This window comes from Oryctolagus cuniculus, chromosome 8 (assembly GCF_051225735.1).
Source record: "Oryctolagus cuniculus isolate XC-2025 breed Fujian yellow rabbit chromosome 8, ASM5122573v1, whole genome shotgun sequence".
NCBI classification, from domain to species: domain Eukaryota; kingdom Metazoa; phylum Chordata; class Mammalia; order Lagomorpha; family Leporidae; genus Oryctolagus; species Oryctolagus cuniculus.
Window position 1 is genome coordinate 107029497 of NC_142874.1, and position 25771 is coordinate 107055267.

General features: G+C 41.1%; 1 long non-coding RNA gene across 2 annotated transcripts; it reads right to left on the minus strand.

Moving 5' to 3' along the window:
* Positions 1-425: 425 nt before the first annotated feature.
* Positions 426-21048, minus strand: LOC127483174 (uncharacterized). 2 transcript variants are annotated; one of them, XR_016212421.1, is made up of 6 exons: positions 20826-21048; positions 15309-15750; positions 13838-14018; positions 12637-12757; positions 1057-1155; positions 426-895 (listed from the first exon to the last, which is right to left on the minus strand). It is a non-coding gene; the product is annotated as an uncharacterized LOC127483174 (long non-coding RNA). The 2 variants fall into 2 exon arrangements; XR_016212422.1 differs by lacking the exon at positions 12637-12757.
* Positions 21049-25771: the final 4723 nt, after the last annotated feature.

Below are 25771 nucleotides of genomic sequence, written 5' to 3' on the forward strand. Positions count from 1 at the left end.
TCACACATGTCGGTTACCTAGGTAACGATCTGTGGCCCCAACAGCTGGAGTGCAGATCAATACTCTGCACTCACAATTAGTGTACTCTGATAATGAAACCAAACTCTGTGTTAAGGACCTGGTGTTACTTAACTGCACCCTGCTACAAAATAGTGCAAAGTAAGAAGGGCTTATAATGCACTGTGGGGAGCTGCTATGATGTCAACACTGTTATGTGGAATTCAGGATAACACGACTCTTTGGTCCCATCCAGAAGCCTTTGCTTTGAGAAGCTGAAGTTTTCTGATGAATATAATCCACGGGCAACATGGCTTGAGCCAAAGACAAACACTACAGTGAAAGATCCAGTCTATCTCTGCAAACAACGTCAGAGAACAAGCCACACACTTTAAATGTAATTACTTGTTGTTAAGTTTTATACCTTAAACCAAACAAAGAAGTCACCATGAGAAGAACAAATATGCACAACTTTCCCAGTCCTGCCCTCCTGTCCAACTTAAGCAGGTCCTGAGAAGGTACCCAGGAAAAGTTCTCAGGCCCTCAGGCAATGGCCTGAAACAATGCACCTTTTCCTTTGAATATTTTTAAAAACCACCCTGGAAGGTTGAGGGCAAAGGGTCAAACACCAAGCATTTCTGCTGAAGCCTCTCTTTTCTTTTTGAAGTTGTAACTGACATAGCGGAGGTGGGAACTATGTATATAATCTTCCTCTCCAGTTTATTTTAAACTTTGCATTTCCAAGTCCAAGCCAACTACAGGAGGTGTCCACAAAGCACGGAGGTAAAATCAACAGCCCAGTAGCTTCTAGGAGTCAAAAAGATCACTGAGAATTTCATTCCAGGGTATGTGAGGACTCCCAGAATCCAAGTCCAAGCTGGTAGTACACTTATCAAGCCTCCAAGATAAAGAACACTTAAATTATTCCTGAAAAAAAGCAGTCTTTTTACTTTACTCAATTTGAGTGGTTCAATGTTGATTTGGAAATACTACTTTTAACATCTTGAAACAATGCTCATGTCATGTAGGAAACAATTCTGAGACATGCGTTTTTCTTACCTTTCTGATAAGATCGGACAGTTCCATTTCAGCTTTCTGCTGAGCTAAATCAGATTTTACTTCAGAGTAAGTATCATTGATGATGGCCAAAAACATGTTCTGTTTGTAAGTCAAAGGAAGGTAGAGATTAAAGGAAGAAATCAAAATACATTTTACAAATATCAACACATACCTTTTTATTTATCTTTTTCCCCCCAATCTGAGTGCTTTATGAAATCACAAGTTAATAGTTTCGCTACTACATTTCTTGAAAAGTTTTTTTTTCCATTTAGTCATAGCACAGGGAAAACATAATATATATTCTGACTTACAAAACCAGGTGTTGTGATATATATTGCAAAATCAGACAAGAGAGGTGGAGCCAAGATGGCGGAATAGGGAGGATACGTACTGATAGTCCAGGAAAAGATAGGTTGATAAAAGAGGAATTACAGTAATTGTAGGGAAAGGCTCAGGGAAAAAATGCAGAGGAAACTCTTTAGGATCTAGTGGATGTGACACAGACGACCAGCGGGGAGAGCAGGGATGCCCATGGCTCCGAGTCCACACATCTGCACTGGAAGGGGAGGTGAGCTCAGTAACCCGAGACATTGGTGGGGAAACGGCAGACAGAGCTTAGAGGGAACTCGGCTTGAGGCCCCACTGGGGAAAGTTCACCAGACTGACTACAGGAGGGAAGGAAAAAAAAAAGGTGGGGGGTTACTGGTACCGATGAGTTTCTCTCTCTGCCGACCTTGCAAAGGTGAGCAAGAGACAAAGAGTAGGCGCCATTCTGGATATACGTAACAGGTGTGTGACTTCAGACCTGTGTGGGACGTCAGAGCTGTTCGTGAACTCAGAGCTGCGCCTGCCCTCAGTCAAACAGAAAAACCTGACTCTGGGTGGGGTTGGGGTGTGAAATACCAGGTTAGCATTTAGTGAAAGGGTAGAGCTAAAGAACTGAGTCGGGGGAAAAAAGAGACAGTGGGTGAGAGAACTCATGGCGGTCACGTGAGTACTCTCCAGAGACGCTACAATTCGGTAACCTAGGCAACCCGGTGGGAGACCTCAGGAGAAACTGAGCCTGCACAGATTCTTTGGGTGGTCTGTTGAAAAAAGCAGACGAATGATATACACATAGAAGCCAGAGATCGGAAGCTAAATAGCATCAATTCTGCTCAGCTGGGCGGTATTACTTCCCTCTGGAGTAAAATAAATAAATAAATAAATAAATAAATAAAGATAGATTTACCACACCTAACCCGAGTGTGTCACCTTTGGCACACCCTTAACCCTGAAGAACTAAGCAGAGCTCTCTGGACACACCCATCTCAAGCCTCCAAGGCTCCTCCAACAGCAGACAGTCCACTTAACACAGATATAGTATATAAAAAAAACAAAAAACAGGGAAGAAGAATTCACAATGCCAAGAAACAAACACAAAAACCGTGGGAACAAGATCAAGGAAGACACTATGACACCCCCAAATGAAATAGACACTCCAATTCAAGATTATGAAGATGATGAGATAGAAGAAAAGCAAGAAGCAGATCTCAAAAAATTGATAAGAACATTAAGAAGTTCTCAAAAACAAATTCTTGAACTACAGAAATCCTTAATGGACAAGATAGAAAATCTCTCCCACGAAAATGAAATCTTAAGGAGGAATCAAAATGAAATGAAACAACTAGTAGAACATGAAACTGTGTTAGTGACGAGAAAACATAATGAAATGAAGAACTCAATATCAAATGACAAACATATTAGAGAGTCTGAAAAACAGAGTCAGTGGAACAGAAGAGAGAATATTGGACTTAGAAGACAGAGAATAGGAAAATATACAGTCAAACCAAAGAAAAGAAAAGGAGGGCCGGCGCCGCGGCTCACTAGGCTAATCCTCCGCCTAGCGGCGCCGGCACACCGGGTTCTAGTCCCGGTTGGGGTGCCGGATTCTGTCCCGGTTGCCCCTCTTCCAGGCCAGCTCTCTGCTGTGGCCAGGGAGTGCAGTGGAGGATGGCCCAGGTGCTTGGGCCCTGCACCCCATGGGAGACCAGGAAAAGCACCTGGCTCCTGGCTCCTGCCATCGGATCAGCGCGGTGCGCCGGCTGCAGCGGCGGCCATTGGAGGGTGAACCAACGGCAAAAGGAAGACCTTTATCTCTGTCTCTCTCTCTCACTGTCCACTCTGCCTGTCAAAAAATAAAAAATAAATAAAAAAAATAAAAAAAATAAAAAAAAAGAAAAGAAAAGGAAATTAGAAATCTAAAACATATTGTCAGAAATCTACAGAATACTATTAAAAAAACCAACATTTGGGTTCTAGGAGTTCCTGAAGGCATGGAGAGGGAGAAAGGATTAGAAGGCCTTTTTAGTGAGATACTAGCAGAGAACTTTCTGGGTTTGGAGAAGGACAGAGACATCCTAGTACAGGAAGCTAATAGAACCCCTAATAAACATGACCAAAAGAGATCCTCACCACGAGTTGTAATTAAACTCACCAGAGTGAAACATAAAGAAAAGATTCTAAAATGTGCAAGAGAGAAACACCAGATTACTCTCAGAGGATCTCCAATTAGACTCACAGCTGACTTCTCATCAGAAACCCTTCAGGCAAGGAGGGAATGGCGAGATATAGCCCAAGTACTAAGAGAAAAAACTGTCAGCCCAGAATATTATATCCTTGAAAGCTCTCATTTATGAATGAAAGTGAAATAAAGACCTTTCATAGCAAACAGAAATTGAAAGAGTTTGCCGCCACTCGTCTGGCCCTGCAAAAGATGCTTAAAGATGTGCTACACTCAGAAACACAGAAACATGGTCATCAATATGAAAGAAGGTAAAGGAAGAAAACCTACCAGTAAAAGAGCATAGGAAGCTCAAAGCATATACTAGAAAATATTTCCGGGAAAATGGCAGGGCAAAGTAACTATGTATCAATAGTCACATTAAACGTTAATGGAATTAACTCTCCAGTTAAAAGGTACAGACTGGCTGAATGGATTAAGGAACAAAACCCAACTATTTGCTGCCTACAAGAAACACATCTTTCTAATAAAGATGCATGCAGACTGAAAGTGAAAGGTTGGAAAAAGATATACCATGCCAACAGAAACCAAAAAAAAGCAGGTGTAGCCATCTTAATATCAGACAAAATAAACTTTAACACAAAAACTGTTAAAGAGAGACAAAGAGGGGTACTATATAATGATTAAGGGATCAATTCAACAGGAAGATGTAACTATTATAAATGTACATGCACCTAATTACAGGGCACTGGTTTATTTAAAAGATATGTTAAGGGACTTAAAGGTAGACTTAGATTCTAATATAATAGTACTGGGGGACTTCAATACTTCACTCTCAGAAATAGACAGATCATCCAGACAGAAAATCAACAAGGAAACAGCAGATTTAATCGACACTATTGCCCAAATGGATCTAAAAGATATCTACAGACTTTCAATCCTACACCTAAAGACTTTACATTCTTCTCACCAGTGCATGGAACCTTCTCTAGGACTGATCACATATTAGGCCATAAAGCAAGTCTCAGCAAATTTAAAAGAATTAGAATCATACCATGCAGCTTCTTAGACCACAGTGGAATGAAGTTGGAAATTAGCAACTCAGGAAACCCTAGAGAGTATGCAAACACATGGAGACTGAACAACATGCTCCTGAATGAACACTGGGTCATAGAAGAAATCAAAAGAGAAATCAAAAACTTTCTGGAAGTAAATGAGGATAACAACACAACATATCAAAACTTATGGGATACGGCAAAAGCAGTATTGAGAGGAAAGTTTATAGCAATAGGTGTCTAGATCAAGAAATTGGAAAGGTACCAAATAAATGAGCTTTCAGCGCATCTCAAGGACTTAGAAAACCTGCAGCAAACCAAACCCAAATCTAGTAGGAGAAGAGAAATAATTAAAATCAGAGAAGAAATCAGCAGGATTGAATCCAAAAAAAAAAAAAATTACAAAAAATCAGCCAAACAAGGAGCTGGTTTTTTGAAAAAATAAACAAAATTGACACCCCATTGGCCCAACTAACTAAAAAAAGAAGAGAAAAGACCCAAATCAATAAAATCAGAGATGAAAAAGGAAATGTAACAACAGATACCACAGAAATAAAAAGAATCATCAGAAATTACTACAAAGAGTTGTATGCCAGCAAACAGGAAAATCTACCAGAAATGGATAGATTCCTGGACACATGCAATCTACCTAAGTTGAACCATGAAGACATAGAAAACCTAAATAGACCCATAACTGAGACAGAAATTGAAACAGTAATAAAGGCCCTCCCAACAAAGAAAAGCCCAGGATCAGATGGATTCACTACTGAATTCTACCAGACATTTCAAGAAGAACTAACTCCAATTCTTCTCAAACTATTCAGAACAATCGAAGAAGAGGGAATCCTCCCAAATTCTTTCTATGAATCCAGCATCACTTTAATCCCTAAGCCAGAGAAAGGTGCAGCACTGAAAGAAAATTACAGACCAATATCCCTGATGAACATAGATGCAAAAATCCTCAATAAAATTCTCGCCAATAGAATGCAACAACACATCAGAAAGATCATCCACCCAGACCAAGTGGGATTTATCCCTGGTATGCAGGGATGGTTTAATGTGCGCAAGACAATCAATGTGATACACCACATTAACAGACTGCAGAAGAAAAACCATATAGTTATCTCAATAGATGCCGAGAAAGCATTCGATAAAATTCAACACCCTTTCATGATGAAAACTCTAAGCAAATTGGGTATAGAAGGAACATTCCCCAATATAATCAAAGCAATTTATGAAAAACCCACGGCCAGCATCCTATTGAATGGGGAAAAGTTGGAAGCATTTCCACTGAGATCTGGTGCCAGACAGGGATGCCCACTCTCACCACTGCTATTTAACATAGTTCTGGAAGTTTTAGCCAGAGCCATCAGACAAGAAAAAGAAATTAAAGGGATACAAATTGAGAAGGAAGAAGTCAAACTATCCCTCTTTGCAGACTATATGATTCTTTATTTAGGGGATCCAAAGAACTCTACTAAGAGACTATTGGAACTCATAGAAGAGTTTGGCAAAGTAGCAGGGTATAAAATCAATGCACAAAAATCAACAGCCTTTGTATGTACAAGCAATGCCACGGCTGAGAAAGAACTTCTAAGATCAATCCCATTCACAATAGCTACAAAAACAATCCAGTACCTTGGAATAAACTTAACCAAGGACGTTAAAGATCTCTACGATGAGAATTACAAAATCTTAAAGAAAGAAGTAGAAGAGGATACCAAAAAATGGAAAAATCTTCCATGCTCATGGATTGGAAGAATCAACATCATTAAAATGTCCATTCTCCCAAAAGCAATTTATAGATTCAATGCAATCCCAATCAGGATACCAAAGACATTCTTCTCAGATCTAGAAAAAATGCTGCTGAAATTCATATGGAGATGCAGGAGACCTTGAATAGCTAAAGTAATTTTGAACAACAAAAACAAAGCCGGAGGCATCACAATACCAGATTTCAGGACATACTACAGGGCAGTTGTAATCAAAACAGCATGGTACTGGTACAGAAACAGATGGATAGACCATTGGAACAGAATAGAAACACCAGAAATTAACCCAAACATCTATAGCCAACTTATATTTGATCAAGGATCTAAAACCATTTCCTGGAGCAAGGACAGCCTATTCAATAAATGGTGCTGGGAAAACTGGATTTCCACGTGCAGAATCATGAAGCAAGACCCCTACCTTACGCAAAAATCCACTCAACATGGAATAAAGACCTAAATCTACGACCCAACACCATCAAATTATTAGAGAACATTGGAGAAACCCTTCAAGATATTGGCACCGGCAAAGACTTCCTGGAAAAGACCTGGGAGGCACAGGCAGTCAAAGCCAAAATCAACTATTGGGATTGCATCAAATTGAGAAGTTTCTGTACTGCAAAAGAAACAGTCAGGAGAGTGAAGAGACAACCGACAGAATGGGAAAAAATATTTGCAAACTATGCAACAGATAAAGGGTTAATAACCAAAATCTACATAGAGATCAAGAAACTCCACAACAACAAAACCAACAACCCACTTAAGAGATGGGCCAAGGACCTCAATAGACATTTTTCAAAAGAGGAAATCCAAATGGCCAACAGGCACATGAAAAAATGTTCAAGATCACTAGCAATCAGGGAAATGCAAATCAAAACCACAATGAGGTTCCACCTCACCCCGGTTAGAATGAATCACATACAGAAATCTACCAACAACAGATGCTGGCGAGGATGTGGGGAAAAAGGGACACTAACTCACTGTTGGTGGGAATGCAAACTGGTCAAGCCACTATGGAAGTCAGTCTGGAGATTCCTCAGAAACCCGAATATAACCCTACCATTCAACCCAGCCATCCCACTCCTTGGAATTTACCCAAAGGAAATTAAATTGGCAAACAAAAAAGCAGTCTGCACCTTAATGTTTATTGCAGCTCAATTCACAACAGCTAAGACCTGAAATCAACCTAAATGCCCATCAATAGTACACTGGATAAAGAAATTATGGGATATGTACTCTATAGAATACTATACAGCAGTCAAAAACAATGAAATCTGGTCATTTGCAACAAAATGGAGGAATCTGGAACACATCATGCTGAGTGAAATAAGTCAGTCCCAAAGGGCCAAATATCATATGTTCTTCCTGATCAGTGACAACTGACTGAGCACCAAAAAGGAAACCTGTTGACGTGAAATGGACACTATGAGAAACGGTGACTTGATCAGCCATAGGACTGACTGTTGATGAACAACTTGATACGTTATCCCTCTTAGTATTTTTTTGTCTGTTCTGCTTAATACTATTGGTTTAATTCTGTAATCAATACACAGTTATTTTTAAGTGATGAAACTTAACTGAAAAGTGATCCCTGTTAAATATAAGAGTGGGAATAAGAGAGGGAAGAGATGTACAATTTGGGACATGCTCAAGCTGACTTGCCCCAAACGGTACAGTTAGAAACATACCAGGGGATTCCAATTCAATCCCATCAAGGTGACATGTACCAATGCCATCTCACTAGTCCAAGTGATCAATTTCAGTTCACAATTGATCATAATGAAAGGACTAAGAGTCAAAGGGATCACATAAATAAGACTAGTGTCTGCAAAGACTACTGATAGAATAAAAAAGGGGGAGAATGATCCAACATGGGAAGCGAGATACACAGCAGACTCATAGAATGGCGGGTGTCCTAAAAAGCACTCTGGCCTCGGAATCAGCCCTAAAGGCATTCCAATCTGGCTGAAAAGCCCATGAGAGTATTTCAGGCATGGAAAGCCAAGACATTCTGTCAAAAAAAAAAAAAAAAGACCTAAATGAAAGATCTCCGTGATTGAGATCCCAGTGGAAAGAACAGGTCTTCAAAGAAGGAGGTACCTTTCTCTGAAGGGAGGAGAGAACTTCCACTTTGACTATGATCTTGTCTAAATAAGATAAGAGTCAGTGAACTCAAAAGGCTTCCATAGCCTTGGAAACTCATGACTGGAGCATAGGGAGATTACTGATGCCATAGACAGGAGTGTCAATTTGTAAAGTCAACAACAGAGTCACTGTGCACTTACTCCTCATGTAGGATCTCTGTCCTCAATGTGTGGTACATTGTGATTTAATGCTATAACTAGTACTCAAACAGTATTTTTCACTTTGTGTTTCTTTGTGGGTGCAAATCTTTTCTTAATGTATACTAAACTGATCTTCTGTATATAAAGAGAATTGAAAATGAATCTTGATGTGAATGGAAGGGGAGAGGGAGCAGGAAAGGGGAGGGTTGTGGGTGGGAGGGAAGTTATTGGAGGGGGGGAAAGCCACTGTAATCCATAAGCTGTACTTTGGAAATTTATATTAAATAAAAGTTAAAAAAAAATCAGACAAGAATGTAATGCGACATAGTACTAACGTATTTACCTATGGATAACAGGAGTATTTTATTATTTTTTACTCCTCTATGTTTTCTATGAATAAATCGTTTTACATAATTTACTATGGGTATAAAGATCTAAAATAATTCTTCGCATTTCAAAAGTGAACACAGACAAGCATAAGTCTATGCTTATTCAAATTCTGTTTGACAACCATATCTGAGATGTATAGAACATTATTGAAGAGCTAAAAAGACCTCTGCAAATGGCAGGACATTAGGCTTGGCTGGAAGACAGAAAAGACAAGCTCTGTAGAAAACATGTAGACTTTGGACGCAAGCAAACTTGGGCTGAGACTACCCTGTTTAATTTTTCTAAGCCTCATGTGAAAGATTGATGTATGTGTTGCTGCATGTGTAAAATGGCAAAACTGTAGCTCCCTTAGAGATCTGTTTTGAGGGCCAACAGGATAATGTACAGAAAGTGCTTAGGAGAAGCCCCAAGGCAGGGTAAGGGCTATGTAACTTATTCTATTATTGCCCAGGAAAGCTTAGTCTATTTTCTATACTTTCCCCTCCCCCAGTGGCAATGGTTTGTGTTTCTAACAGGCCTTCTCAAAGCATTGCACTCCAACAGGTCTTTCACATGTGCTTCCTTTGTTTTCCTTTTGCGGCACATAAATGAGGTTTGTAACTATGTTGTGGTGTATTTGAATATGTCTGTTTTCCCCACACGTCCATGGAAGCATCATCAGGGCAGGGCCTCTGCTTTCCTTACCATGGCATCCTCAGTATTCAACACACTGCCTCACAGCATAGAATTATACAACAATGCTGGACTATGTTATATACTACACAAGGAAACTTCCAAAGGTCATACAAATGGAATTAAATGGTGAGTTTATTTTGGTGCAAATAAATTTTGAGATCTATGCATATGAGAGATCTTCCAAAAGTTCATGGGAACTGAAATACAGTGGCTCAGCATATATTACATAACTGATGAATGAATAAATAAGGACTGTTATTTTAATAGGCTACTAAATGTCTCTCAGTAAAGGAAGAATGTAAGATTTGTTACTGGAGAAAGCAAAGGTTCTTGTCTTCGAGTAAGAAAGAATTCAGGCGTGAGACCGAGAGTAAGTGGAAAGCAAAATAGCAAGGTTTATTAGGGTAGGGACATCTGTAAGAATGGATGAGCACCTCTCCAGACAGAACCTGAGAGAGAGTGCCCAGTTGCTCAGACTCGGAGAGAGCGAGGTTACATGGTTTAGTGGAGAGAATACACCTGGCCTGGCCAGGCGGGTGGCTCAGAAGAGAGGCAGAGGGCTGAGCACCCAGTCTGGTTGAGGCCAGGGGTTTTTAAGGGGATGGGTCTTGCCTCCCTACATCTTCTCCTCCTGGAACAAAGGACTTTTTGGATGTAAATATGAAAAATTCCTATCTGAGTTTTCCCCCTGAAGTTATCAGACAGGGGCAGCCTGGCTGGCATCACCCGTCACCCACCTTAGGGGAGCCTTAGAGGAAAGATGGTTATTGGGTAGAAGGGACAGGATGTTTGAAGAGCAGATGCTGGGCTGCACCTGAAGGTTATCAGGATGACTTTGACATGCGGATGCTGGACCTAAATGTCAGCTCCTTAGGCCTTTGTCACACACACATAACTCGTTTCTGACTTCCTATCTAACAGATTCTATGGAATTATAAGATTCTATAGATTAAGTGAGAAGAGAATGTAGAACACATATGAGTTCCTGGATAAAAATTCAATTCCAGGGGTGGATATTTATCAGGGCAGGGTGGAGTAACATCTTCCAGTTTCTTCCTTCCAGCCCAGGCATCTAATGTATTTTTGTTTCCAAATGACTGTGAACTAATGCCTGCAAATATCTTCCTAGAAATGGATTAAGGCGTGGGTCCCCTGAGGAGGTGCTGAAAAATAGATACTGGCTAAGAAAGGCTCCTGAGGGGATGAGGAGAGGAAGTGCACCCCGCCCCTCCCTGCTTCCTGTCTCACAGGGGTCACTTAATGCAGAAGTCCATTTGCAGTGGGAGGTCCTTCCCTGATGGGGGGAGAAAGGGAGGGAGATTCCAGGCTCAACTGAACCATTCCCACCAACGGCTTCTTTTGAATTTGAGCATTTCACATGGCCAAGTTATAACCCTTAGTTGACACACAGATATACTGTGAAACCAGGTGTCCTGAGGTCAGCTAAACGGTCAAGTTGCAGAACTCTAAATTCCTAGTTTTGGTTTTCTTGGTAGAGATATGGATGCTTGGAAATCCAAACTCCTACCCATGTTAGTGAGTAACAAAGGTTTGCTTTTACTTTCCAATTTTCTTCTTTCAGTATAAGAGGTTTAAATTTAAAAAACAGCCACAAACCACTAGTTCAAGTCCTGGCAGTTCCTTCCTATCCAGCTCCCTGCTTTCCCTGCCTGGGAAAGCAATGGAGGATGGCCTGGGCCCCGGCACCCCCGTGGGAGGCCCAGAGGAAGCCCCTGGCTCCTGGCTTCAGTCTGGCCCAGCCCTGGCTGTTGTGGCCATTTGAGGAGTGAACCAGCGGATAGAAGACCTCTCTCTTTCTCTCTCTGTAACTCTGCCTTTTAAATAAATAATCAATCTATAAAAAAAGAGTAGCCATGATACTTGCACACAGCAAGACTCAAAGGGACACGTGTGATATTCCTGACCCTTTCACTTTTTCTATTAAAGGATAGGTAATAATCAGTAAACACCTTACATCAACCAAAAATACCTGGACTGACTTTGGTAATATGACACTGAATTACTGAAAATGTGATTATTTACTTCACCTATTACACATGATCTTTGGAGAATTAATTGAAAATGGAAACAATTTTATTTTCTTCAGATGACAGTTCACATAAAGAAAGTTGTAAATGTGAGTGTATAAGTGAAAATCACTGCCTAATTTAAGGTAACTTAATTTAATACCACCTGAGTGTACAGATGAACATATGAATGTTAAGACAAAGAACAAACACCTTTAAAAAAACTCAAATCACTTAGATCAAAAGCATTAAAGATGTTAATTTTTACCAAATTGAGAGCGAAAGAATTTTTATAAAATAATTTTTAAAGCAACTTCCATTCATCGTTAGGTTTGTAGAGTTAATATTTCAATATTCTATGTAGGCAGTCTCTGCATGTGTGAACTATGCCTAAGCTAGAACATTCACTTTGACATGTAAAGCATCCACTTAAATACTACTCTGGACATCCTGGACCTCGGCTGGCTTTGTTACTTCCTGTTTTCTAAAGAGAAAAGAAGAAGCAGAAAACTGCCGAGTCATGCTAGCAACTGACTGAAAATGCTGATACATGTGCTGAAGGAGAAAAGCATGTGAGCATATCTGACTTTTGAGAAAAGCACAATTTCAGGTAACTATAAATTTGTACTTAACCTATTTTTTTTGTTTTTGCATTGTATAGACACATATATGGTAAAAAGAAAGCCCACTGAAAAGACTTTTAACACTGCTTAGCAACAAAATGGAAAATAAAACAAGTTTTCTCACATCCACTTTTTTTCTACTTCTTGGGTCTTTATTTAAAATGTATGGAGTAGGATGTGAGAGAAAACAGAAGAGGTGATTTATGAACATGGAACAGATAAATCCCTTCATGATGAACAAAAATGTACATACCAAAAGAATGAAGAACATAAAGAACACAAAGGTGGTGAAATAAAGTGGTCCTAGAACTCGATTAGCTTCCTCAATCTCTGCAAAGTTGATATCGCCCAAAATGATACGGAACTGCGTAAAGCTATAAAACAAAACAAAACACCACAACACAAAAACTAAGAATGTCCTGCAGCTGATGTAACTCTTCTTACAGATGATTTCACATTTTTGGAACTTTTTAGCAGTTAGATAGCTGCCAAATAACAGAACAGCCAACCCCTCTAGAGAACTATTGCTATATAAACCATCTATTGGAGCCTTCTGGAAGAATCTTAATATGTTTTCCTATTACATATGTTATTTCCATTTGGTTAAAAAGAAAATATAATCATTAAATGACTTATAAAGCAACTGGCTGAAAAACTTCCTAATCTTGAGAGGAGATGATAACCTGAAATCTTCACAAAGATCTTAAGTTAAAATCTTTTAAAGAAAAAAAAAAAAAAACAAGAGAAACAATATCACATGTGTTCAAAGACCCAATATTCTTACATGTACCTGGAGTGGGATTCAAGTGGCTGAATGTTGCTAGTCTTGGGCCTTTGTCAGTAAAACCATTTCCATTCCTCATTTGCATGAAACAGTATTAACTAGGGACCCCTGTGCCAAAGTTCTATCAATTTTCGTTTCCATGATCTTCTCCTTTCCTAACTGCTTTCTCACTTGCATGGAAATCTGAGACTGGCTATTTTTCTGTTCTGTTTTGTTTTGAATTTTATATTTGGCAACTTTGGAAAAAGACTGAAAATTCCAGTAGTGATCTGATTTTCTGGAATTAGAAATATGCCCCCCCTTAGGAAATAAGTTGAAGTTCAAAATGTATGCAATGATATTCAATGGGAATGAAAGTATAGGCAAATGGCTTTTCCAAAGCTACCATCTGCATCTCCAATAAGATGACCTTGGCCTTTATAATACTGTTGGTTGGGTATGGATGTTCTGTATCGTATGACGCTGGGACTGCTGTCTTAAGCATTGGCATTTCTGAATGTATGTCTTTGGACTGGTGGGTCAATGTTTCTGGAAAAGGTAATTCATTTCTATTGTCAATAACCACTTTTAAATTCTTGGTGGTCAATAGCAACCCAGAAGATTTCTTTATCCTTAAGAAAGCAGTGACATCTGTGACCAAGTCTTTCTTCTTAATTCCATAGATACTTACATACACTCCTGAAAAGTACTGAAGTCATCAACCTGAGTGCCAAAGACAAGGTAAGCTAACTGAGCATATGCCAAGAAATAATGAAGAACATAATAGCAAAACCAAAGAGGTCTTTGGCACACCGAGACATGGTTGTGGAGAGCTGGCTCATGGTCCTGTTAAAACTGATGAATTTGAAGAGCTGTGAAAGACAGGAAGGACATCAGCATGTGAAGCAAATCACAAAATGTAGTCTATACATACAATGCACTTTTCTTTAGCTCTGGAAAGCAATGGAATTCTGTCACATGTGACACAGCTCTAGGTAAACATCCTGGTGGAAGAGCACACGGGATCTTAAAAGTCATGTCACAATCCCTGCCTCAAAGGACTTACCTGCCAAGTTTCCGGGGCAAGATACCTCCAAGCAAAACACTAAACATAACAGCCTGAGTCACATGTTGAAAGATTTCCATAATTTTACCTAATGAAAATTTCTAGAGTTTTTTTTTTAAGACTTATGTATTTGAAAGGCAGAGTTACAGAGGGAGAAGGAGATAACAGATTTTCCATCTGTTGGCCCACTGTCCAAGTGGCTGCGACAGCCAGGACTTTGCCAGGCTGAAGCCGGCAGTCCCATCCAGGTCTCCCATGTGGGTGCAGTGTCCTAAGTACTTGGGTCACCATCTGCTGCCTTTCCAGGGGCATTAGCAGGGAGCTGGATCAGAAGCACAGCAGCTAGGACTCAAACAGGTGCCAATATGGGGTGCTGGCTATGCAGGCGGCAGCCTAACCTGCTATGTCACAAAACCATTCCCATCTAGATTTTTCTTATAAATTGTCTCTGGCCACAATGAAAAAATTTTGAGTGTGGTTGTAACAACATCACTTAACAGAATTCCTATTCATTAGAGATTTTGATTGTTATTACTATTATATGATGAAGGCTTAATGTGTTAGTGATAGCATCTCTTGAATAAGCACCTAGCTGGATAAACAAGAGAGACACAGGATAAGGTCTAGGCCCTTTCAGAAACCTCAGGCCTTCCAGGAGCAAATATTAAGTCAGGAAAGCACTTTCTAGAACAGTACTGCTCCAAAGAACTCTCTCTGCTGATGGAAATGTTCTCTAGTTCCATTGTCTAATACATTAGTCACTTGCTACACGGACACTGAGCACTTAAAATATGGCTGGTGGGATTGGGGAACTGAAGTTTTAATTTAATGTAATCTTAAATTTCAATTGTTGCAGGTGGCTGGCAGCTACTGTCTGAATGGCATAATTGTAGAATAGGCTGAGAGGCTGGCAGCTGCCCCAGAATTACTGAAAGTCCTGCACCTCCAGAATTGAGGCTCATTGTGTACAAATGCCCCAGCCTTTCACACACATGGATGCAACAACATGCCCTGGGAAAAGAAGGAAATGAGTAAGATACTACCCAGAGAAGTCTGTCCCAACCTCAGTCCTAGGGAAAGCTCCCCTCAGTCTCACCTGGAAAGAAGCGTCTTTCTAGCAAGCACAGCATCTCTTCCTCTCCTCCAGGAGATCCCGCCCCTTCTCTCTAGTTCCCTTTCCTTCATCTGGTCACCCCCTATCAGCTGACACTGCACCTGCTGCTGTTTAAGAGTAGCCTAGGACTCCAGGCTCAGCTGACACACATTTGCTACAAAGGTAAATTCAAGTCCTCCAATGTTTTATGTGACTCATGGTAATACAAAGAGAGAAAAAAACATTAACAATCCAGAACATGACATTTGTAAGTTACCTTAATCCAGACAAAAAATACTACAACAGCAGCTATGTTGTTAAATTGTATTTCCCAGTATGCCAGATGCTCAAAGTTGGGGAAAGTATTTTGATCCTCCAGAAACTGCAGCAGTGCCTCCGCATTGGATGTTCTGTGTATGTTAATTCCTATAGCTACCACCGATAGCTGGAAAAGAAAAGATCGCTGTTGGAATACAGTGTTTTAAGCCGGCGCCACTGCTCACTAGGCTAATCCTCTGCCTTGCAGCGCCAGCACACCGGGTTCTAACCCTGGTTGGGGCGCCGGATTCTGTCCCGGTCGCCCCTCTTCCAGGCCAGCTCTCTGCTATGGCCTGGGAGTGCAGTGGAGTATGGCCCAAGTCCTTGGGCCCTGCACCCACATGGGAGACCAGGATAAGTACCTGGCTCCTGCCATCGGATCAGCGCAGTGCGCCGGCCACAGCGGGCCGGCCGCGGCGGCCATTGGAGGGTGAACCAATGGCAAAGGAAGACCTTTCTCTCTGTCTCTCTCTCTCACTGTCCACTCTGCCTGTCAAAAAAAAAAAAAAAAAAAAAAAAGAGAGAAAGAATACAGTATTTTAGCAATATGGAATTTCCTTTAAAATGACTACTTTATTTTGTTCACCATGAATTCTAAAACTCACTTATCCAATGGCATTCACAAAAGCTACTCATTCAGTAAAGAACATGTCCCCTGCTTTGTTAGGAAATCCAATGAATGCATGCGTGCATGTGTGTGCACAAACATGCATGTACACACACCCACATCCATGTTCACAAGGGATGATGCTGTAACACACTCAAACTCAAGCAGTTTTTTTCTGCCACCCTTATTTAAAATCACGGTCCACTCTTTAGCTTTCTTGACCTCATCTTGTTTTCTGTCTTTGTTCATGGTTTTTAAAAGTAAAACAAATTTTTCTAGTTTCTGTTCATTCTCTGATTTACAGCCATTTATGTTTTCTTCTGCTCAATAACTCCTCTGTAGATGTCTATGGGACTCAGCACTGTGTGTGTGTTGGGGGGGTGGCTAGGAGGGATAAACAGGAGCAATCTGGACAAAGCCTGCCTTCAAGAAACTTGTAACCAGTGGATGGACCCTCTCTCTCTCTCTCTCTCTCTATCTCTATCTCTGTGTCACTCTTTCAAATAAAGAACATAAATCTTTTAAAAATAAAAATATACATGCAAATGACCCATACACAGATGAAAAATATTTAACTTCATTGGTCATTAGAGAAATGAAAATAGAAACCATGTTGAGATGCCACTTCATATCTACTTTGATGGCTGTGACCAAATCAATGGAAAATAGTCAGTGTTGAAGATGAGGAGAAACTGGACTTCGTGTGTTTTGCTGATGGAGTGGAAAATGGTGTAGCTATTTTGAAAAACAGTTTGGAATTCTTCGAAAGGTTCAACATGGAGTTAACATGTGACTCGGTGATTCCACTCCTAGGTATATAACCAACAAAAAGGAAACTTCTTTATTCCTAATGATCAAGAAGTGGGAACAGTCCAAATGCCTGTCAACTGATGAATGAATGAACGAACAAAAAAATAGTATATTTGTACAATGGAATATAATTTGGTCATCAAAAGAAACACTGATTCAGATCCTGATTTGGATGAACCCTGAAAGCATGATGCTAAGTGAAAGAAGACAGACAGAAAATGTCACCTAGTGCATGCTTTCATTTATCTGAAAAGTCCAGAGCAGGCAAATCCATAGACAGAAAGTAGGTTAGTGATTTCCAGGGCCTGGGAGAAGAGGGGGATTGGGAATGGCTGCTAATATTGGAAAGTTTCTCTTGGGGGGGGTAACAAAATTATTATGAAGTTAGATTATGTTGATAATTGTATAACTCTGTGAATACAATACAAATAACTGAATTAAAACAAAAAGAAACTTATACTCTAGTGAAGATCAGATAAATGCAACAACTAAGTAATTTATGTCCCCTAGCTCACAACCACACAGCTTCTCACATTTCTTTGGCCCTGGGCTATGCAACCAGATCCAAGGGCACACCAGCCCCTTTAGCCGACTGTCACTGAATTAAGGGGCATGTGTAGACAGTCTGGCGGTTAATCATAACCTTGCTCCCAAGTGAGATGGCAATCTGCAGAAGGTGGCCTGTAGCAGGTGCTCTGACCTTTGCAGTCTACTGCGTCTCTCTGCCCCTGGATGACGGCCAAAGACTGCAGGCCAGACCTTCATCCCAGGCTACTGCCATAGAAATGACATGTTGGTGTGAATCACAGCTAAAATGATAACCTTGCCATCTGCCTTTCCTATGAAGGATTCCCAGAGGTCATACTGTATTTCTATGCTGGGATAATTTCTGTGACTCTCTGGGCTACACCAAAAATATTTTTCTACATAAATTTAGCCGAGGGGGCTGAAGACGCCAGGCTGATGAAGTGACTCCAGTAACAACCTTTTGCCCACCTTTCATAGGTACAATTTGTTATCCTGTCCGGTTGTTTTCACTCTGCGCAGGACAAACCTTTATACAAATATGGAACATTTGGAACAGCATTAATACAAATTCACTACATTTCCCTGTGAATCTTCCTCCAACTAGAAAATGAGAGAAAAGAGAAGAGGAAAGAGATGTTATGAGCATTCAAGCTGTTGAATCCTGATTTTTCTTTGAGATTCTCACCCCTAGCTACAACAGAACTCTCTCTCTGTACAAGACATAAGCTTTTTAAGGGCGAGAATTTTGGTTACTTCATGCATTCCTATATTCCCAATGCCTAGATCAGAGCCAAGTTCATTGCAGATGCTCAGACAACATTCACCGAGTGAACGGCTGAGTCATTTCCATCCTATGGAAGTTGGCGATCAACAGCATTATTTAAGTTTAGAGTTGCTGAGAGTGTTCTTCTATTAATTCCACTAGTTTTGAAAGACTGTGGCTGAGGACAAAAAGCTGATTGATGGAAGTCTGTAGACTTCACAGCATTGGAAGACACTGGACAGAACCTCAAAGGATTTAAAGATGAAATATTTACATTTGGAATGTAGTTTCTTTTCAGGTTTCAGCTGGAAGGAAGCAAATGTGGACCAGCTGAGACAAATGCCTTGGCTCTTATCATAGGTTTAAAGGGCCCCTGGGGCACAGGACCGGCTTTGGGGGTGAGTAGGTGAGCCCTTCCTTGCTCTTTATAAACATACACTGTCTGAATTGTTGCTTTGGCAGTACTAAGAGTTAAAACAAAACAATGAGCACAGTGAAGCAAGTTTTCAAGTAATGCTTGCAAAATGCTGTGGCTGCTGAGCCAAATAAAGTATCTTCAATTTTCATGACATCATCGGCTAGTTTCCCTGTGGTCTCCAAACAGGGTGTCAGGTAGTTCACTGGGGTGTGGGAAAAAGGCATTAAAACCTCTAGAATGACTTATAATTTTATTAGTACTTATTTTTATACACTTTAAAATCTTATGTATATCTATAACCTCACAGATTTACCTATTATAACAGCAAACACATACACACACAGTTTATAAATAAATTCATTAGGCTATATAGTCAAAGTTCTCACTGATAGGTTGCAAGATCAAAGAGCTGAATACTACTGATTAGTCTTTTGTTGGTACTGAAATATTGGCAAAAAAAGAAGCCTGTTATTAGCATAATATCACACTCATATTTTTATCATTATTCTCAATGAATTCAATATAAGTGAATCACATAAGCAAAAACGTAGAGTTTATATCCATCGGAGTTCCAAATCAAATTATGTTCTGGTTAATGTTCAGTTACATAAAATGTACTTTGCCATTACTAAGTACAGAAATATTCTGAAAAAATATGTGCAATGTTATTGCCTCTCCTACCTCTTTAAATACTGAAATTATTTTGTAACTCTGCTCCTTGAAACATTAAACATTTGAAAATCAAGGAGCTGCCTTGATGTTGTGCCATCGTGTTAAATGGCAAGTCTGAAAGTGTCATGGTCTGATGGGTTCCACAGGTACTTCTCTGAGTAGAAGCTCTTTCTGGAGAACACATGTACATGGTTTGAGAGGCAGTGGCAGAATGATTAAGAGGGTCAATGTCTTCTGACATGGGCTTCTGTATATGCAAAGCACTTGGGGCTGTGACTAACACATAGTAGCTTCTAAAGTGTTAGCTATTACTATTGTTGTTGTTATCAGTGGTAGCATTGTTACTGCCACACAACAGGTGTCCTGGTAGTTCTTTTCTGTATTTTGTCAATTCTAGTAGGAAATGATTGGATAAAGACTTGAAGCCAATGCTTCACAAAACACAAACTGATTTTTAGGGACAGAGAGACAGGAAGAATTTTTTTTCATGAAGAAGGTAAGGAAAGACAGAATGCTAATAGGATAAGGCGTCATTGTTGAGATTTTTGAAAGACCATGTCTCATAGGATAGTGGGAAGGAGTCACATAGAATAACACATGATCCATCAATGTCACACAGCACTTTTAAGCACATAACAATTGAGTGTGGTGTTGTATGCTTAAATGTACGGCAGGGCTTAGCCAAAGGTGAGTTGCTATTGCTAAAGGGAGAAAGATTTGTACAAATTCATTTTTATATGGAGGCCTCCAGAAGTGACTGAGATGATGCTTAATTAACTAATGAATAAGATGAGTGGAAAACAGGAGCTATAATAGTGTTCAGGGTAGGCACAGCATCTACCAGGTGCTGCAGTCTTAACTATCTCATGACTCTGCCAGATGATTTCCTGTACCTCATACTGAAAACCTACACGGACACAACTCCAATTTTATACTCTGAATTCTTTACAAGAAATCTTAAGCTGCAGGAAGTTTTTTCTGCCACTCAAGGTATTTTTAGCATGTTTCTTCTTGCCACAACTTTACACAAGTGCAGAAAAACATAAATTTACTAGCAGTTGAAGAAAAAACAGCACTAGCAAAAGAGCAAAATAAACAAGATAAAACATTGTTTTCTCCTCTACACCTCACATAGCATGCCAAAGCCAAACATGAATTATTGAGTTACTCTCAATATGAATGTGGCTGCACACGTACAGGAAATGCTGCTCCACTTCTATGTCTAGAAAGACTATTTAGGCAAAGTGAATAAATAATTAGTAACACCACATAGCTGGTCTACTGAGGGGAAGTCTGAGATTCTCTTTTGGGAATATCAAGACACACAAGGCTGCAGCGATCAGAGACTGTCATTCACATGTGTTTAGAACAGAGAGGGGAATTTGGAGTTGCCCTCAAACCTACCACAATGATCACAACATCCAGACAATTCCAGAAACTCCTGAAATAGTGTAGCTTGTGAATGCGAATCTCCAGTATCTCTTCCACCACATAGTAAAGGATTGTGGGGAGCAACTGGGAGCAACTCGGACTAGACTAAGTTACTGGAATTAAGACTTATTCTATGCACCTGCTCTCCCACAATATGGCGCTGGGAGAGGAGAAAACAGCTTCTACCCAGCTGCCTCTCACCAACTTGACAAGCTGCAGGACCTGCTCCTGATTGGAGGAGAGCAGCGTACTCGGCGTGTGGGTAGCAGAGTTGGGATTGGCAGAAGAGGAATATAAAGGAGGAGAGAGACAACATGCACCAGGAACATCTAAGGGGAACATCTAAGGGGAACACCTGTGCAGCCCCCGAGAGAGCCGGCCGGCGGTGTGCCGCTCCCCTGCGGAAGTGGGGAAAGTGGCAGGGGGAACCACCCTTCCACGGAGGTGGAAGGGATGGTAGCCAACCCGGGAAGAACCAGCAGCAAACCCGTGGAGGGCCGAGCAGACGAAAGAACAGCGCAGGGTCCTGTTTCGTTCCTCCACGAAGACGGGGAGCGACAAAGGATAAAGAAACAAAAGATGATCTCACAGGCTGCCAGGAAGAAATCAAAAGTGGTGACATAGCGGATCAGTTTTACAGGCTGAAACTGCCACGATGGAACCACGCCGCCTGTTGCTGGGAATTCAACCAATAACCTGCGTGGCAATAAGAACAATTAAAACAATAGCAGCAAGAGCAACACATGGAGGTGCTAGGAACACATTCTTAAACATTCTTCTATTCTGTCCTGCAGTATAATGTAGAGAAACTACTCCTCCCAGTCACCCCTACTAGTGGCAAAACATTTTTATCACAGCCGGTAACTCCATACTTGTAGAATTTGGGTCCATAAAAGGTCTAAGGCTTCCCAAGGTCTCTCACTCCAAAAGGATTACTTCCTCTTGAGTTTTCCCTCAGATATTTTGATACTCATACTGCTCAAAATGCTTTATAATTTTTTACACATTAAAGTTCAACAAACAAGCCTTCTAAGGACTTCTATTCACTGCAAGTCATTCTACTGCACGGCACAAAGAACAAAGAAATATAAACCATGTGTTCAAAACATGTATGATCTCGTTGAAAAGTGGGATATATATTTTGTACTGTACAAATATGGGACTGAGTCTCTTACTCATCCATTCATTAGTTAACACCTCATTAGCATCAAAGAGACTGGCTTCTGGGGTACTTTTTTCTCTCTTTCACAAAGCCTTATCCTTAACAGGTACTCAAGAAGTGCTTACCATCTCTAACCTCCATTATTTGACATTCGTTCTGGTGACACTGTATCATCAAAACTGGGCTGAGGATTTTTGGGGTCAAATTCCCATTTTGTAGATGTTAGACCATGAAAGTGAGAACCAAACACACAGAAGAGCAACACTGAAGTGAGGAGCCTCGTGACAGCCTCCATATGAGCTCAGAAGGGAAGGAAGTGGCCTCTGACTGTCCGGTCATCTCCCTCTGACCTCATCTGGCCCTGCACTTGCCACCATGTCAGCACTTAGAAAGCAGGTAGAGAAACGAAGTAACAGCCTTGACCATGGTCATCTTTACAGTATGGGGAGGACATGAAAGAAATACTCAAGGCATCTATCAACAGATAGCTACTTAATACTCAATAAGAGCTACCTCTTTATCTCTTTACCTCTATCCTCTTTCTGTCGTAACTGCAATTATTAGGAAGAGCTCAATGATAACTACAATAGATTCTCATTCATCTCTGCTAACAACTACTATTTAATCTAATGTGATTCTGCAAAAGTTTTTAAATACATGGACTGGGAAAATTCAACTGCCATATAAAGCAGTGTTGAGTTTAACCTCAAAAATGACAACAGCGTTATTATGAGACTATGTTCTTCTCATTTTGTGTCTGAATGTAAGTATAGGTGGTCCATGCTCCAGTTGTTTGGGTGTTGTGACACATTCACCAGGAAGATTCAAGTAGGCGAACTCTACTTGCCCCTTGCTTTGCTCCATTGTATCTTTCTCTTTCTAAATAGCATTTATCACCTTCTGTTTAAAACTGTCTTATTTATTTGAAAGGCAGAGTTATGGAGAGAGAAAGATAGAGAAGATCTTCCACCTGTTGGTTTACTCCCCAAATGGCTGTAATGTCCAATGCTGGGCCAAAAGCCAGGAATTCCACCTCAGTCTCCCACATGGGTGGCCTTTTACAGGAAAAGTTTGCCAACCCCTGCTGTAGTCCTTTGAACTCATTTTTAACGCTGATTTAAAACTCTCCCCTCATCAGAGCACATTGCAAACATGCATTGCAGTGTCACACTGTACCCCATAAATATATACAATTATTAATAATGCTTTGTACTGGTAAATAAAAATTACTCGACAATTTTTAAAAGTCATTCCACTCTCAACAACTTTACATTAGGGGCCGGCATTGTGGTGCAACAGGTAAAGCTGCCAGTTGTGATGCTGGAATTCTCAGCTACTCTCTTTCCAACCCAGCTTCCAGCTATGTGACTGGGAACACAGTAAGCAGCCAGCGCTGTGACGTAGCAGGTAAAGCCGCCGTCTGCCGTGCCGGCATCCCATATGGGCACTGGTTTCAGTCCCAGCTGCTCCACTTCTGATCCAGCTCTCTGTTATGGCCTGGGAAAGCAGTAGAAGATGGCCCAAGTCCTTGGGCCCTGTGCCTGTGTGGGAGTCCCAGAGGAGGCTCTTGGCTCCTGGCTTTGTTCTGACCTAGCTCCAGCCATTGTGGCCATTTGGGGAGTGAACCAGCAGATGGAAGTCTCTCTCTCTGCCTCTCTGTAACTCTGCCTTTCAAATACAAAAATATATCTTTACAAAAAAAAAAAGGGAAAAGTTTCATGATACTGGATTTAGTAATGATTCTTGTATGTGACACCAAAAGCATAAGTGACAAAGAAAAGCTAGATAAATTGGAGTTATAAAAATATAACATTTCATGCATCGGAAGATATTTCAAGAGTATTAAAAGACAACTCACAGAATGCGAGAGGAGAGGCAGAGAGAGAGAGAGGTCTTCCATCACATAGTTCACTCCCCAATTGGCTGCAATGGCCGGAGCTGCGCCAATCTGAAGCCAGTGCCAGGAGCTTCTTCTGGGTCTCCCACAGGGGTAGAGTGACCCAAAGACTTGGGCCATCTTCTACTGCTTTCCCAGGCCACAGCAGTCTCTGCCTTTCAAATAAAATAAAATAAATAAATAAATTGAAGAAATGAGCTACTGAGACTAAGAAAGGGCTCCACCTGGAGGTCATGGTTGTAAACGCACTCTGTGACAGCGTTGCACTATTCAAGAATCCTGCAGTACTGGTTGGGATAGTGAAGAGAGAGAATGTGAAGAAAAATGTACCAAGCATATTTGTGCAAAATGCTTCCCCTCACAAACTTTCTCAGCTCTCACACAGGCTCCTAATTCCCAGGCTTTCGACAATCTCGTTCCCTTTCTGTGTATCTCCCAGCCACTTCCCCCTGCCAGTGGATGCTGTCAAGGTACAAGGCTAGACTGGAGTGGCTGGGACAGAGGCTCCATGACCCACAAACCTCGGTTTATTTAGTTGGTTATTTTTCATAGTATTTATTTGAGAGAGAGAGATCTGAGACAAAGAGGCAGAGAGAGCTCTTCCACCTACTAGTTTATTCCCCAAACGTCCACAAAAGCCAGAGTTGGGCCAGATCAAATTCAGGAGTGGGGAACTCCATCTGGGTCTCCCAAGTGGGTGGCAGGGACTCACGTACTTGAGCCGTCATCTGCTACCTCCCAGGGTGCACATTAGTAGGAGGGTGGAATTGGAAGTAGCGCCAGGACCGGAACCCAGGCAATCTGACATGAGATGCAGGTGTCCCAAGCGGAAGCTTAACCATTTGGCCAAATCCCTGTCCCTGAAGTATTTACTCTGTGGCCTTCTATAGAAAACCTTTTCCAACCAACTCATGATGTAGGTAAAGGTAGTAGATTTAAGACTTGTGCACTCTTCTCCAAGAATTTTCACAACATCCATGTAAGTATATCAAGAAATATGCATCGATACCCTGCTGTGTTTAAGGCACTGTGTTGGGTGCAGGGGGTAGAACAGTGAATAAAAGAGAAACTGCTGCTTTTACAAAGCTTACCACCAGAAAAGAGGGCCAAGTGACAAATGGCATAATATGTTAGAGGGTGAAAAGGGTCACAGAGAACATGGAGTAAGGTCAGGGTGATCAGGAAGACACAGGGAAGTTTACTATTTTTATTAAGAGTGGACAGAATAGGCCTTGTTAAAAAGGCAACACCTGGGGGCAAGCCTTTGGCCTAGCAGTTAAACACAGGGCAGGATGCCAGTGTACCATATTGTGGTATCTAGATTCAATTCTTGGCTCCAGCTGCCAGTTCCAGCTTCCTGTTAGTGTGGATTCCCAGCGGCAGTGATAAAGGCTCAAGTAATCAGAACTTTGCCATCCACAGAAGAGATCTGGATTGAGTTTTGGGCTCCCAACTTTGGTCTGGCCTAGCACAGGACATTGTGGGTATCAGGGGAATGAACCAGCAAATGGGATCTCATGTGTGTTCTCTCTCCTTCTCTCTCTCTCTCTCTCTCTCTCTCTCTCTAATCCTCTCTCTACAGTCTGTTTCCCTGTCTCTCAATAAATTGTAGCGGCCAGCGCCATGGCTTAGTGAGTAAAGCTATCACCTGTGGCACCATGTGGGTGCATGTTCAAGTGCTGGCTGCTCCACTTCCTATCCAGGTCTCTACTATGGCCTGGGAAAGCAGTGGAAGATAGCCCAAGTGCTTGGGCCTCTGCACCCACATGGGAGACCTGGGAGAAGCTCCTGGCTCCTGGTTTCAGTCTGGCCCAGCCCTGGCTGTTGCAGCCACTTAAGGAGTGAACCAGCTAATGAAGA